The sequence below is a fragment of the Miniopterus natalensis genome, chromosome 10, assembly GCF_054644295.1.
Source record: "Miniopterus natalensis isolate mMinNat1 chromosome 10, mMinNat1.hap1, whole genome shotgun sequence".
Lineage (NCBI taxonomy): Eukaryota > Metazoa > Chordata > Mammalia > Chiroptera > Miniopteridae > Miniopterus > Miniopterus natalensis.
This window is the reverse complement of record NC_142090.1, coordinates 79,263,818-79,277,124: the sequence shown is the minus strand read 5'-3', so window position 1 is coordinate 79,277,124 and position 13,307 is coordinate 79,263,818. Positions and strand designations below refer to the sequence as shown.

General features: G+C 47.1%; 1 protein-coding gene across 3 annotated transcripts in view; it reads right to left on the bottom strand.

Annotated features, from left to right (window-relative positions):
- NPSR1 (neuropeptide S receptor 1) overlaps positions 1–13,307 on the bottom strand; it is a 75,298-nt gene that overhangs the window by 29,562 nt on the left and 32,429 nt on the right. The gene's annotated exons all lie outside the window — the stretch shown is intronic.

Genomic DNA, 13,307 nt, shown 5'->3' with positions numbered 1-13,307 from the left:
CCGCAGCAGAAATGAATTCCTGGGAGATATTTTTCTCTGACCTATCAGGAGGCTGTTGAGGAGAAAGTAAGGCGACACAGGAGTCCCTTGGCTTTTATTACTGCAGCTGGCTGCCACTTAGGTGTCGCCACCTAGGAAGGATTCAGGTAATGACTGAAGAGGAATTGTCCTAATCACAGAGTTGGCCTTTTAAGACGCACAAGAGAAGCTTCAAGGGGGGTTAGCCCTGTGCTAAAACAAGGGCTGTGTGAGGATCAATAAAAGGCAAATTCATTTTTGGTCAATTCATGCGTGGGCCCTGCAGAAACTGGATGGGCCTTGGAGATGACTGCAGGCTCACAGCTCAGACAGGCAGCTGCTCTGATGGTAGCTGTCAGCTTCTCAGGCACAGAACCTTCCTCTGAAGTCAAGAGCACGCATCTGGCTGCATTCAGGTGCTCAGGAAACTGAACAAAGAAACTCCACCTTCGGGGATGGAGCCAGGGCACTCAGGCCTGCATTTCTAGTGGTTTGTGTTCCTTTGCTATGCTCCTGCTAAAGAGGAATGGCAAAAGCTGAACATCACACTGCCATTTGGTGAATTACTTGAGCGAACACTGGAAAACAGTTTGTTAATGTTAGGACAGAAGGGAGGCTGGCATCTTAAGCGAGTGTGGCACATAGTAGGTGCTCAGACTATACTTGTCGAATGAATTGTCACCGTGGTTTGGAAAAGGCACCATGGCATTTCCTTTTAATTAAACCTTTTATTTTGAAATAATTAGATTCACAAGAAGCTGTGAAATCATTACCAAGAGATTTCATGTCCCTGTCACCCAGCTTACCCCAATGGTGACATCTTACATAACTAGAGCTCGCTCCGTGGTTTAGAGAATTATTACTCTCAGTCCACACTGAGTGGGATCTTACGGGATGTTATTAAGCAGTTATTCTCTCCTTGGCAAGACTCTAAGCATTTGAAATATCTAAAGAGCATTTAATCTAACAAAAAACTACGAGATAAGTTCCCCATTTTATGAATGAATCAACCAAGTGTGTTTAGAACATTTTCTTATAGCAAGTTGGAGGGGAAGCCAGGTTTGCTACCCAGACTCCTGGATATCCGTGTTCATGCGCTTCTCCACACGACCTGTGTTTTCTTTGAACTTCTCTCCGTTTGCTTCCCCTCCCTCCCTCTTTCCTCCTTCCTTCCTTTATACTTACGTCTACCCTCTTTAATTACTTCGACTAAAGTGCAGGCATCAGTCCTCCTGTCCCCTTGTTCCTGCCCTGGTCTCTCTTTTGCCCCGTTGTATTACAGGGTCACACCACCCACAGAAGTAGCATTTATTCCTTTAGACAGCCGGGGAGGTAAATCTTCCCTTCCTCAGTCCTCACGGCGAACAGGATAGAGCCTCCCCCCTCCCCGCTCCCCAGGTTGGCATAAGCGCCTTCACCCCCTGGCCTGGCCGACCCCCAGCTGGCGGTTTCAGATCGGACACCACATCGATCGCGGTTGTGTTTTCGGACGCGCGTCCCCTCTGCTTGGAACGGCCTCCGTCCCTTTGCCAGTTGAAGGGATCTTGTCCACCGGCCCGTGTCTGGCTCTCACGGCCCCTCAGCAGCTTTCCTTGCCCACTCACACGGCACGGTCCCCCCGAAAGGCACGGGGCCCTGGGTCTCACGCCTGCCTGTCTCTTCCTCTCGGTTTCTCCATGACTAACAATAACTAGAAGCACTGGCAGGCCCATGGGGACGACAGCAGAAGTGTCAGAGTCTGGATTAGAAACCTCATGGCAGCTCTGGGGGGTCAGAGACGGCCTCCCTGAGGTCAGCCTGAAACAGGGCCCGAGTCCTCGCTGGGATCGGATCTCATGGAATTTCAGGAGCTTTTCCCTGTGGGAATGACCTGGATGAGTGAGTAGAGCGGACACTAGAGTAACTGGGATATTCTCTCTGGGTTTACTTTTTCCTTAATTTAAAATAATGGGGGGAAACCTAAACTCATGTTTCTCTAGATCAAAGTGGCTACATGAACAGTTATAATGCACTCCAATAAAATCTCTTTTTTCCCCTGGAGCTCAGCCTCGAATAAACCCATACCTGGGAGCAGACTCTAGTGGAAATAAGCATTGTTATTTGCTGTTAAGCAAATGCTGCTCAGCCTAATCAGTAGGAAGCTATTTAGTTACCTAAGTAATCGAGTGCGTTGCTAATAAACCTTCCCTAAATGGTAACTAACAGGATCTGGGGAACAAAGGGGACCTCTAAAGGCTTAATCACGTCTATGTTATTACTCCTGCTTTAAAAACTTTATTCAGTGAAAGGTCCTAGGAAACAGTAAGTCTCAGAGAAGCCTGAATAGGCTCGCAGCAGGCTTCACTGTTCCTCTGATGCAACTGCTGGCGACGTGGGTTCCCAGTTGAGCAAGAATATGGGCGGAGGGGGGAGTGCGGAATGAAGCGGCTCCTGAGCCGAACCCTGAAGGGTCAGTAAGGCAGGGCCGCGGGAAAGGGAGCGAAGGACGCTGATTCTAGGCCCAGATGACACCACGAGCAAAGCACTGGGGTGAGAAAAAGGGAGGTGAGAAACCATATGGCTCATGGGCATGAAGCAACCTCAGTCTGTTGTTGCCGAAGCCCCAAACAGGAGCGTGGGAGGGGTGAGAAACCGGCTGGAGAGACAAGATCCAGGCCTTTTGGGGCCTCGTGTGCCAGTGAAAGGGGCATTATTTTTCCTGTGTACTGTGGGAGCTGTGGAATGTTTACGAGTTTAAACACGTGTTTTGAATGGATTCATTTAGTTATGGGGGCCGGGGGTCAATTTGGTAGATCCAATACTGAAATTACTGTTATAACAGTTAGGAAACTGTAACAACCCCTCAGCTCTGCTGTTGGAGTGTGGAAGCAGCCTTAGACAGTCCTTTAGCTGAATGCACACAGCTGTGTCCCAATAAAACTTTATTTATAAAAATGGGCTTCAGGCTGGATTTGGCCCGTGGGCTGGCGTTTGCCAACCCCTGGCCCACAGATGAACCCCAAATGCCTTATTGTGATTTTTGAAGCCCTCCCGCCTCCCTCCTCAGTCTCTTTTCTCATCTGACCCCAAATTCATACTATAAAAGAAACCCTTTCAACTGTCATATTCCTACTGGCAGCTGGTTAGTTGATGGAAACACTGGTTAAAGGAAGCAGCACATATAATCACATTCAAACATTTTAACATAAAGCATCGATGTGCATTCGTGTGTCATTTCTTTAAAGCAGGGCTAAGACTTTGACTTTATTAGATGCACCTTTTTATGTGCATAAAATAATGCATCTTTTATGATTTCTAGTGTCAGCCTCTAAATTGGAGTGAGGCCTCGCAGTATCCGTGAACAATCTGAGTTGAGCCTCACCATGGGGATTTTTACCCCCTCCATTCTTTCGTAGTTGCACCCCCTGAGCTTTATTCTACCAAAGCTTCTTTAGGTGACTCAGTCAAAGAAACACAAAAACCAAAACAACAGCAACAAACTCAAGCCTTGCCCAAGCATCCAAATGAACTTTTACAGAGACAACCACTCTTCAGTGCGATTTATGTTATTTATAGAATTTCAGTGACAAGTACAATGAGCGTAAGCTGGTTGGGGAACAAACACCTCTGACTCACAGAACCCACGAGGTGGGAGCAGACATGGACGGGCCCTTTGGGGACTATCCTGCTGGTCACGGGTGTTCAGCAGCCCGCGTGTTCTGCAGAGAGAATGGAGAGTTGGTGGCCCCAGTGGGGCACTTAAGAAGAGCAGCTGAGAAGCTTCTACTGGGAACCCTTCCTGTTCCCGGGCACCCCCAGCGGCTCGCTCGCCCAGCCCCTCTCTTTGTGTTGCTCCCTTCACTTGGAGGTTCTTTGTACGTCTCTACCCGAGATACCCCCTAACTCCTCTAGGCTGAGTTCAAGGTTACCTCTTTAATGAAGCCTGTTTTGATTACTGAGTTTGGCTGATTCCCTCCTCTGGGCCTCTCCCTACCATACTATCAAAGCACCTATAACACAGTGACACATCTTATTTTTTCGTATCCCTCTCTGATTTCACTGTACTATGGGCGGATACAGGTGATTTATATTCACCCCATGCCTCCGGATCCTCACATTGTCTTATGACACAGTAAGAGCTCGGTAACTTTGTTAGGTGGACTATGTTCTGCTGCTGCTGCATTGGCGGAATTGGTTTCCCGGAGCAGACTGAGCCATCTTCTCCCAAGTGGACTAAGACAATGGTCACAGAATCAAGATGCTGAAAGGAAGGCCATGACTGGGAACTTTGCTCCCCAAGCAGATTTCTAGAAGAGCTCTCTGGATTCCAGGGTCTCTGTGGGATTGTAAGCTCCTAATTGGCAGCGACTGTGCCTGACTCATGTTCACAGGCTCATCCCTTTTCTCAGGGTCACGCAAGATGCTCTTAATGCTTGCTAGATAAAGGAGGAAATGTTGGCCTCCTCAACAGATTGGCAAACTTCTTGAAAATACAAGGCCGCTGGTGTAGGACTCACCCTGCACGGAGAGCAAGCTGAAGACCATTTCTGAGATTCCTAGGTGCTCTCGGTTGATATTTCAACTTTTCCACACAGAGCAGAACTGTAGAAATAATGAACACCCAGCAATCCGAGTAGCTCTTTTTCTCGGCAAGCGAGTAGCACATGAACATTTATGGCACTAGATAGGGGGCTATTGAATGCAAACAGAGTTTTTATGGTGACATTGACATCTCTAATAATATAAGATCATTTTAGCTCTGACTGTAGTGTTACGGCTGAGAGGCACTCTGGTTTTCCTGGAGGGACACTGTGGGTAGCAACAATGTCAACTGCGAATCTCCAGAGTATATAATGCTGCCAGCTCAACTCATTGTCTCCAGTGATGGTTTTGCTTTTAAAGCAAGGGAGGTGATAACAGCTTGTTTGCCTGCAGCTGCACAATGAACTATTTTTGATGTTGCTAAGGGTCCCTCTCTCTCCCACTTTTCTTTTTTAACAACCATATGCTTGAGGACACTCTAAATGGAACAATATTTGAAGACTTTATGTGAAAGTTCATTTAAGGATAGAACTTGCATTGCCCAACCTGTTGGCAGGTTCTCAACTGCCAGTTAAAATGGTTTCCCAAAAAAGTAAGCTCTTGAGTCCGTAGCTTTGAGGCTCATTTTACAATACCAGTAGAGTTCTGGCACTGTATCTTTCACCAAGATTAAGCACCAGCTGAGCTAAATGGCCTAAACTGTCAACTCCCCAACCCTTTATTAATCCCCAGAAAGTGTCTCTCACCTCAGTCATTACTGCTCCATTAGGCAAATAATCATCACATCCGTTCTCGTTAGAGCAGTCCCTTCACAGAAAGCTTTGCTCCTGAGATTTTTAATTAGTCTTAACAAGTCATAAACGTCATTAGTATCTCTCTTTGTCCATTGGTCCACCAAAAATAAAAATCATGTATCTAATTAAAGTAACCCAAGTCCTCCTAAAACCTATTCTCTTGGCTTCTGTTGCATGCAAAGGCTAAGAATCTCATTGAACGAGGCCAATTGGCCAGCCTGGGTCGTTGGCCGTGGCTGAATTGTTGAAGAACTCTCACATTCTTGCGCAAACATGGGTTCAGCAAGAGCAAGTGCTTCCTTGAAATGAGGGAAAATCAGGCACAGTACCAGGGAAAATCGGAGTTAGTACCATTTCTCCTCCTCAGTTCATTCTAAGGTGAAATTTCCTGAAGCATTGTACAGAATCAGCGTTGCACAACACGGAGCTCAAAGTGTGCTCTGGACGTATGCAGAAGAAACAGACAACTTGTTTCCCCTTTTAATGAGATTTTTGTTTTCCTGGTAAGAAGAATTGAAATCAATGGTCTGGATGTTTAGAAATCCAAGTGAAGGAGAGGAGAGGAGAGTTCCATTTGTGGCTATTCAGAATATGATTTCTTTGAACGTCTTTTTTCTTTGCAGTCCTTGCCCCAGGACAGCTGAGTTGGAGCAGGTAGGGGTGGGCGTGGTAGACCGTGACAAGAAATACTTGGTTCCCATCTCACCCTCCTGCAACCAGGTACAGGCTTAGACATAGGGAGATGAGGCAGATGTGGAGATTCCCTGCTCAGGTACCTATTCAGGAAAAAACCTCACTGTCAGCTGCGAGTGCGGTTCACAGGCACCCTCCAGCTGGTAGATTCCTAGGGGTTCACCTCAGCTTTCTGTTGAGCCTATGCTATTATTAGTGCAAACTCTGACAATGACTGAGCGAGGCGCGTGGAGACGGGTCTAGTCATTTCCACCCAACCTGGGAATCCTTTAATGAGCTGCCAGAGCCTGGTAGGCTGCCACTGTGCTCTGATGGGTCTTTCTCTCCTGCTTCTCCCCTCTTCTTTCCATAGATGTTACTTTCCCCAAAACTTTTGCATGGCTAATTCTGTTTTATCATCTGTTTCCCAAAAAGTCCAACATGCAATTGGAGAGAAAGCAGAAAGGGACACAGATCTATCATTCACTGCCTAAGGATGGTCTTAAAGGCTGCCTCTGCATAATCTAAGATCTGAGAAAAAACCCTATTTGATCAAAAATAAAGCCACTGTGAAAGCTACCAGGATCTGGAGCTGCTACGGGTAATGAGTTCCCCGCTCAGAGCCCATTCGTCACGCAGAGGGCTGGTCTGCGCTCAGGCCCCGTGGTATTGTAGGCCTGTGAAAACCCGACTCACTCATTGTAGGGTTGCGGATGTGGATATTTTATTGATGTAGTAGCAAAGTCCTCTCTATAAAGCTCCACAGAATCAATGTTCTTGATCAGGAAACCTCTTGCTGGGCATTTTTCTCAAGGCTAGCACGATTGCCCTTTGTCTCGGCCACTGGGAAGCACAGAATGAAATATGCTGCAGAAACCTGGTAGTGCCTCAGAGCCTAGCTTTTTGTCTCTGTAGTTATTGCTGCATATTTTCTATGGCCCTCTTATCTTGCATTTTTCACTTTGTTGGGTGTGGTCTCACTTGTCTAGACAGTGAGTGCAGCGTGCATCCTGGAGCCTGGCTGCGGGACTTTGAATGCTGGCTCTGCCACGGAATAACTGTGCAACTGTGGGCATGTTACTAACCACCCTGAGTTAGGTGCTCTGTAAGCATTTGGTAGCAAGAGCACCTGCTTTGTAGGGCTACTGCAGGAGTTAAATGAGATAGTGCATGTGAAGTTCTGAGTAGTAAAATGCTTGGCACACAAACCCTTGGGACATCTGGGTGCCGATGTAATGATGGAGCTGAGTGGTAGACAGAGAGCTGTGTGGACTGGAATGAGAGGGTGAGTTTCACCAAAATCCCGAGCTTTTAGCCAGTTTTCTGGAAGATAGTTTTCGGGGAAAAATTATAAATAAAAAGTTGAAGCTTTGTTTGAACTGGATCTACAGTAAAGACAGGCCATTCTATTCGCTATGGTGCATGCTAGTTAATTTGGCATGTTTGACGTCCACTAGGACGACAGCAGTGGTTCAATTAACTGATCGGCTGTCAGGGTGAATGTAACCAAGTCAAAACCCGAGTAAACAGAACACAAGGAAGACTAGTTGTGATGAGTGGTTCGGGGACTGGATCACTGTTTGTCAAGGATGCTGTTTGTGGAGCGATTCTTAGGCTGGGCTGCCCTGGGCGTCGCAGGAAAGCCAGCATCCTTGGGCTGTGGGATAACTCCAAAGGCCCAGGACTGCCTCCACCGAGAATCGCCGAATTATGGAAGGACCCGGGGGTAGATGGAAAATAGAGCCTGGTCCCTAGAATAGTCCTACCTTACGCCTCGTCATGAGCCTGCCTGTGGCCCTTTCACCCCGATGTGTCCTGGGCCATTTGCTCCTGGAGACGGTTGAGCCCAGGCCTGGAAAAGTACAAGATGAGTCTGGAACGTCTTGCGCCAGGAAGTAAAGAAGCACCCTGCCAATGTTGAGAAACATTTCCAAAGGATCCACAGCCAGATTGTACGGCTCTCTGTGGCCAAATTGGCCATCTAGTCATCAAAATAAATGAGAGTTAGAAGCCATTGAGTAAAATAAGAATTGTGAGCCCAGTCTGATAGAAGTAAATAAGTGGGGGAGAAGGGGAAGCTCTTCCTTGCAGCAGAAAGCCAGCTACTAAATGTAGAAGCAATGATTGAATTAGAAAATCATCATTTGGAAACCTTCACAGTTGATTCAGGCAAGAATCCACCCTGGATGCTAAGAGTTGTGAGTGAACGTTTGAGGAAATACGGGATGGTTATGCAATCTTAAAATACTCGTTAATTGCAAAGGAAAATGTGGTATCTTTACATTGGAGAAATCTGGCAATAACATCCCAAGTAATGACATAAAAAGATATTCTGTGCTTCCTGATGTTATATACCAAGAGGAACACGGAGCTGTTTTTGTGGTATACATCTCAAAAGTGTGTAACCTAAATCAAAGCAGGAGGAAACATCACACACATCCAAACTGAGGGACATTGCACACAGTGCCTGACCTGCACTATTTATTTATACAATGCCATAAACACAAAGAAAGGCTGAGAAACTGTTCCAGATAAAGACTAAAGATAGATGACAACCAAATACAAAAATGACTCAGGGTTTTCTTTTGCTCTGAAGGAAAAGAAATTGGTAAAAAAGGTGAAGAGATTAAAAAACATCAACTCATAGACACAGACAAATAGTCTGGTGACGACCAGAGGGGTGGGGGGAAGTAGAAGAGGGTACAGGGGCGGAGATGGTGATGGAGGAGGTTTGAGTTGGGCGGTAAGCACACAGTACAATGTACAGATGCTGCGTTGTAGAGTCGTACACCTGAAACCCGCATGCTCTTATTAACCAATGGCAAGCCAATAAATTCAATAAAAATGTAAAACAAATTGTCACGTTTGTAGACGTTTGTAGACTACATAGTTGTGCATATTTGTATAGATGGAGGAATGGATGAATAAATGAGTGGATGGGTGGGTGGATGGATGGGTGAGATTATAAAACGTGGAGGGCGTGGACATTTAGGACTGTGGTACAGGGCACGTGGGGATGCTCTGTACTCTTCTTGAAGATTTTCTGTAATCCAGAAATTATGTCAAGACAAGAAATGTCCTGCTGGGAGGACACATGATGTGGTCGCTCAGCCCAGAGGCAGAGCCTGCGGGCGCCGTGGGCGCGGGGCCGGGAGCGGCGAGCTGGGGAGTGAGTTTCGGAACCGTTCGCTGAGTTTTCCTCATTCCTGGCAAGCTCCTAGGCAGTGTGTGTCTAATATTTACTCAGAGGATGACTTGCAGGCTGGCTGGTGGTTGTTCCTTAGGGCCCGGGCGACACTGTACACTCTGGTTGGGGGGCCAATCTAGGGCCCAGGGATAGATGCTATTCAATAGCAAGCAAACAGTCACAACCGTGAACACAGACAGTGCCCACAGAAGAGAACGAATTCAGCCCTCACCACAATCCCCTCAAGTAGATGTTCTCATTATAACCCTTGTTTTATAGATGAGGAGACTGAGGCAGAGACTGGCTAAGGAACTGGCTCAACTGTGAGCACGTACAGGAGCCGGGATTCAAAACCAGCAGGGAGAGTTCGGGAGTCCAGGCTCTCCCTTCACCACTCTGCTATCCTGCCCCTTGAGGGCTCGGGGCAATAAAACTGTTCTTTCCAGGTTGTTCTCATACAGCAGGCCGAGGTGTCCGAGATCAGCATGACTCAGAAGAGTCTGAGCTGCCGCATAATATTTTGGGGCAGAAGTGAGTTGCCTGTGCTGCCCTGAGAACCAAGCCAAAGCTCAGAGGAGACATGGGAAGGCAGGCGGGGACAGGAGCAGAACCAAGTGGCAGGGCCAGCAGTGGGTGGAGGATATTGGCTGGGTCACTGGAAGAGCAGAGTGACAGGAAGGGGTGCCCAGCCAACTGGGTGATTGATTGAGGCAGAAACTGAGGGGTCAGCTGGGAATAAGAGAGCTGGCGGGGCTTCGGCGCTGGGACTCCCACCCTCTGCGCTGATTTCCTGGGAAAAGCTGTTGTTGCAGTGTGCCTTACAAGGCCTCGCTCATCCTTCCACATGACACACTCCTTTCCCAGGAAATAGCTCCCTGAGTCTAGTCTTTGTCACTAGGGAGGGCGGGGACACACATCGGCTGTCTTCCTTTGTGGCAGTATCTTATTTAATGCAGTGCTTTAATGAGTGTAACCTGAGCTGAGCTCGCTACCGTGAGCATAAATAGAATTAGTGACCACTCAGAGTGTGCATTCGATACTCGGCTCAGTGAAATTGGGAGTATAAATGAGACTTTTATGTAATTCTAACTGAATAGAATAATTCTAATTGGATGAAACAATTCACCCTAAGTACAACTACAGATACTCCAAAAAAATCACAGCATCTTAGAAGAAGCCAAAGCACTGTCATTGAATCAACATAGAGGCTTCTGCATACAGTAAGAAAAACCAGCTTCCGTATATATACACACACACACACACACACACATATATATATATGTGTGTGTGTGTGTGTGTGTGTATCTTTCCATCATTGTGCCTGTGTAAACGAAGGGCAATAATATAATTTCTACATCTGGGGGTTATGATGCGGATTAAATTAAGCGAAGCATCTAAGCCACAGGCAGGCCCCTGCTCTGCTCACTTCCCCGGGAGAGAAATGGAGCCGGGAGAATATCAGTAATGTGCCAAAAGCCACAGAAGTAATAAATGGTAGAGTCGAGATTCAAACCCTGGTCTCCAGACTCCACCCCTTGTTTTTGCAGTTTTTAAACGAAGAATCGTTTTTAAAATGTCTTAATGATCGAAAGAAACCAAAAGAAGAAAAACACTTTGTGGCGCACGAAAAGTTTATGAAATTCAAATTTCAGTATCGACGAATGAAGTTCTGTTGGGACACGGCCATGCCATTGGCTCTCGTCTTGTCCATGCTGCCTTCGTGCTACAGTGGCAGCTGGGTGGTTGAGATGGGGACCAGATGGCCCAAAAGCCTACAATGCTTACTCTCTGCCCTTTGCAGGACAAGCTGGCTGGCCCCTGCCCTGGCCCTCAGGGCCTGACCTGGCCGTTAAGCCCGAGCACGGGTGGGCCCAGATGCCGTGTGACCTCGCCAAGTCTCCTGGCGTTCCTGAGGAATTATTAAATTCCAGGCAGGTTGCATGGGAGTCCCCCCTGCCGGCCCGCACAGGAGAGCTCTGAAGGTACCAGATGGGAACAGATTCCTCGCTCTCATCTCAACAAAAATCCAATCTCACTCTCCTTCGTGTTCAGAAGGATTTGATTAATTAGGACATGAAGGAGAAGAAAGAATAGGCCATGCTGCTGGGCTGGGCTGGGCTGGGCGGGCAGTTTGAGCCGCTGTGGGTCCGGCTCCCCCTTCCCACTCCGGACAGGCTCCCCGATGCCCTGGCCCCACCCCGTGTAGTGGAGGCTGTGACCTTGGAGGTTGAAAGCAGCTATAGCCAGGGACCTGTGTTTGCACGGTGGCTCTCCAATCACTGATCTTGGGCAAGTTATTCCAACCCCTCTCAGTCTCGGTTTCCACAGTCGGAAATGGGAGGAATGAGCGTATCTACAGTTTGGGTAATTTTTAGGATTAAATGAGAAAGCATATGCGAAGGTGTTTTTTGTTTGCTTTGCAAAGGATTGGCATGTGCAGGGTTCGTGAGTGAGAGCAGCATCCGCCTTCTCCGGGAAGCCATTCTCATTCAGCTGCTGTGACTGTCCGAGGACAGGGTGGGGTGGGGGGCCCAGGACCACGGCGAAGGCATCCTTGTATTTCTGGACTCTTTGTCTTATCCTTCTAGCTGGTGACTTTTGGATGCATCAACAACCCCAAGTACTATTCATCCTCTAAGACCCAATGCAAGTTCCACACTTGTCACACAAAGAAGAAAATGCCATCCCCGCGCTCAACTTGTTCACCTTCTAGTGTCAAAGAGTCATGAAGAATAATTAAACACAACATTGCGTAATATCTATACAAAGGACGGGGCGACTGATGAAATCTGTAGAGTAGGAACCAAGAGGACAAGGCAGGCTCCCAGAGGTGCCCCTTGAGCTTTGTATCTTCAAGAGTGAGCAGGGCTTTGCTATAAAAAAACAGAGCTCGAGAGGGGCACCCAGGCAGGGAGAGCAGTGTGGAGACATGGAATTAAGAAGCACATGCTGCCTGCCACCTGTCATGTACTATGCCATTTAGTTCACTATCTTTCCAACTAGATTGTGCGAGACTCATGGGTAAGGCTCAGAGATTAGTCCTCTCTGGCCTCCACTCCCCCACACACCTAGGAAAATTCAGGACACTAAAATTACATAGAAAGAGAAGATTAAGAGCAAATATAGGAAGAGTCTTCTTAGAAGATTTAACCAAGGGCCTCAATTTCAAATATTCAACAGATCTCCATTTGAAGAACGTGAACTTCCCATCAGACTTGGATTATGAAGGAAACCTTCTCAGGACATGAAACTGAACTTTAACTGGAGCAGTGATTATAATCAGGGCCAAACTGTATTTTCTGCCCTACTCAACACCCCAGCCCCGGGGCCTCAGGGCTTGGCTCTCAGGCTCTTAGAAGGGTTCGAATTAATTTGAGTGTAATTGGGCCTGGCCTGTGACATAGTCACTATCTGAATCCACTGTTTGCCAATTGCTCTGTGACATTGGGTAACTTACTTAGACATCTTGAGTCTTAGTGGCTACCTTATAAAATAGAGATACTTATACTTACTATGTCAAGATTAAATGTCATTTAAGTGTTTGGAACATAACAGTCTCTCAATAATGTAAGCTTTCCTTCCTCTCTACCCCTTCTCTCTTTCCTTGGAAAGTTTAAGAAGAAATTTTTGGGAAGAGAGCCTATGAGATAGAGAATTAGAGAGATTTTGAGCATCCATTGGAGACTCTGGGAGAGAGAAACACATAGATAGAGAGGAATTTGAAGACATTTTGCAGTGTTTCATGCAGTTTATCACCACTGACGAACGTCATGGCTACTGGGAGATCTTGTTAAGGCTGAAGTGGGATGTTTGGGGCACAACATGAGGCTGAAATTGGCCACAAGGGGGCTCACCTTTGTTGGGGTTGCCCCTGTGGCAGAGAAAAGATAAGACATTTATCTGGAAGAAGATTCAAGGTCACACTCTTGCCCTTACTGTGTATTCCCTCAAGAGCTGTCACTCGGGAGAAACATTAGACTTCAGACTCTTGTGGAGCTGGGCGCAGGGTCTCTCTCTGTAATATCTTGGTGCCTCCAAGTAGCTTGCTTTAGAGGAAGGCGGTTGTCCCCATTCCTCAAAGGGATTATGTAAAGATCCTCAGTTTGTTTGTTAGG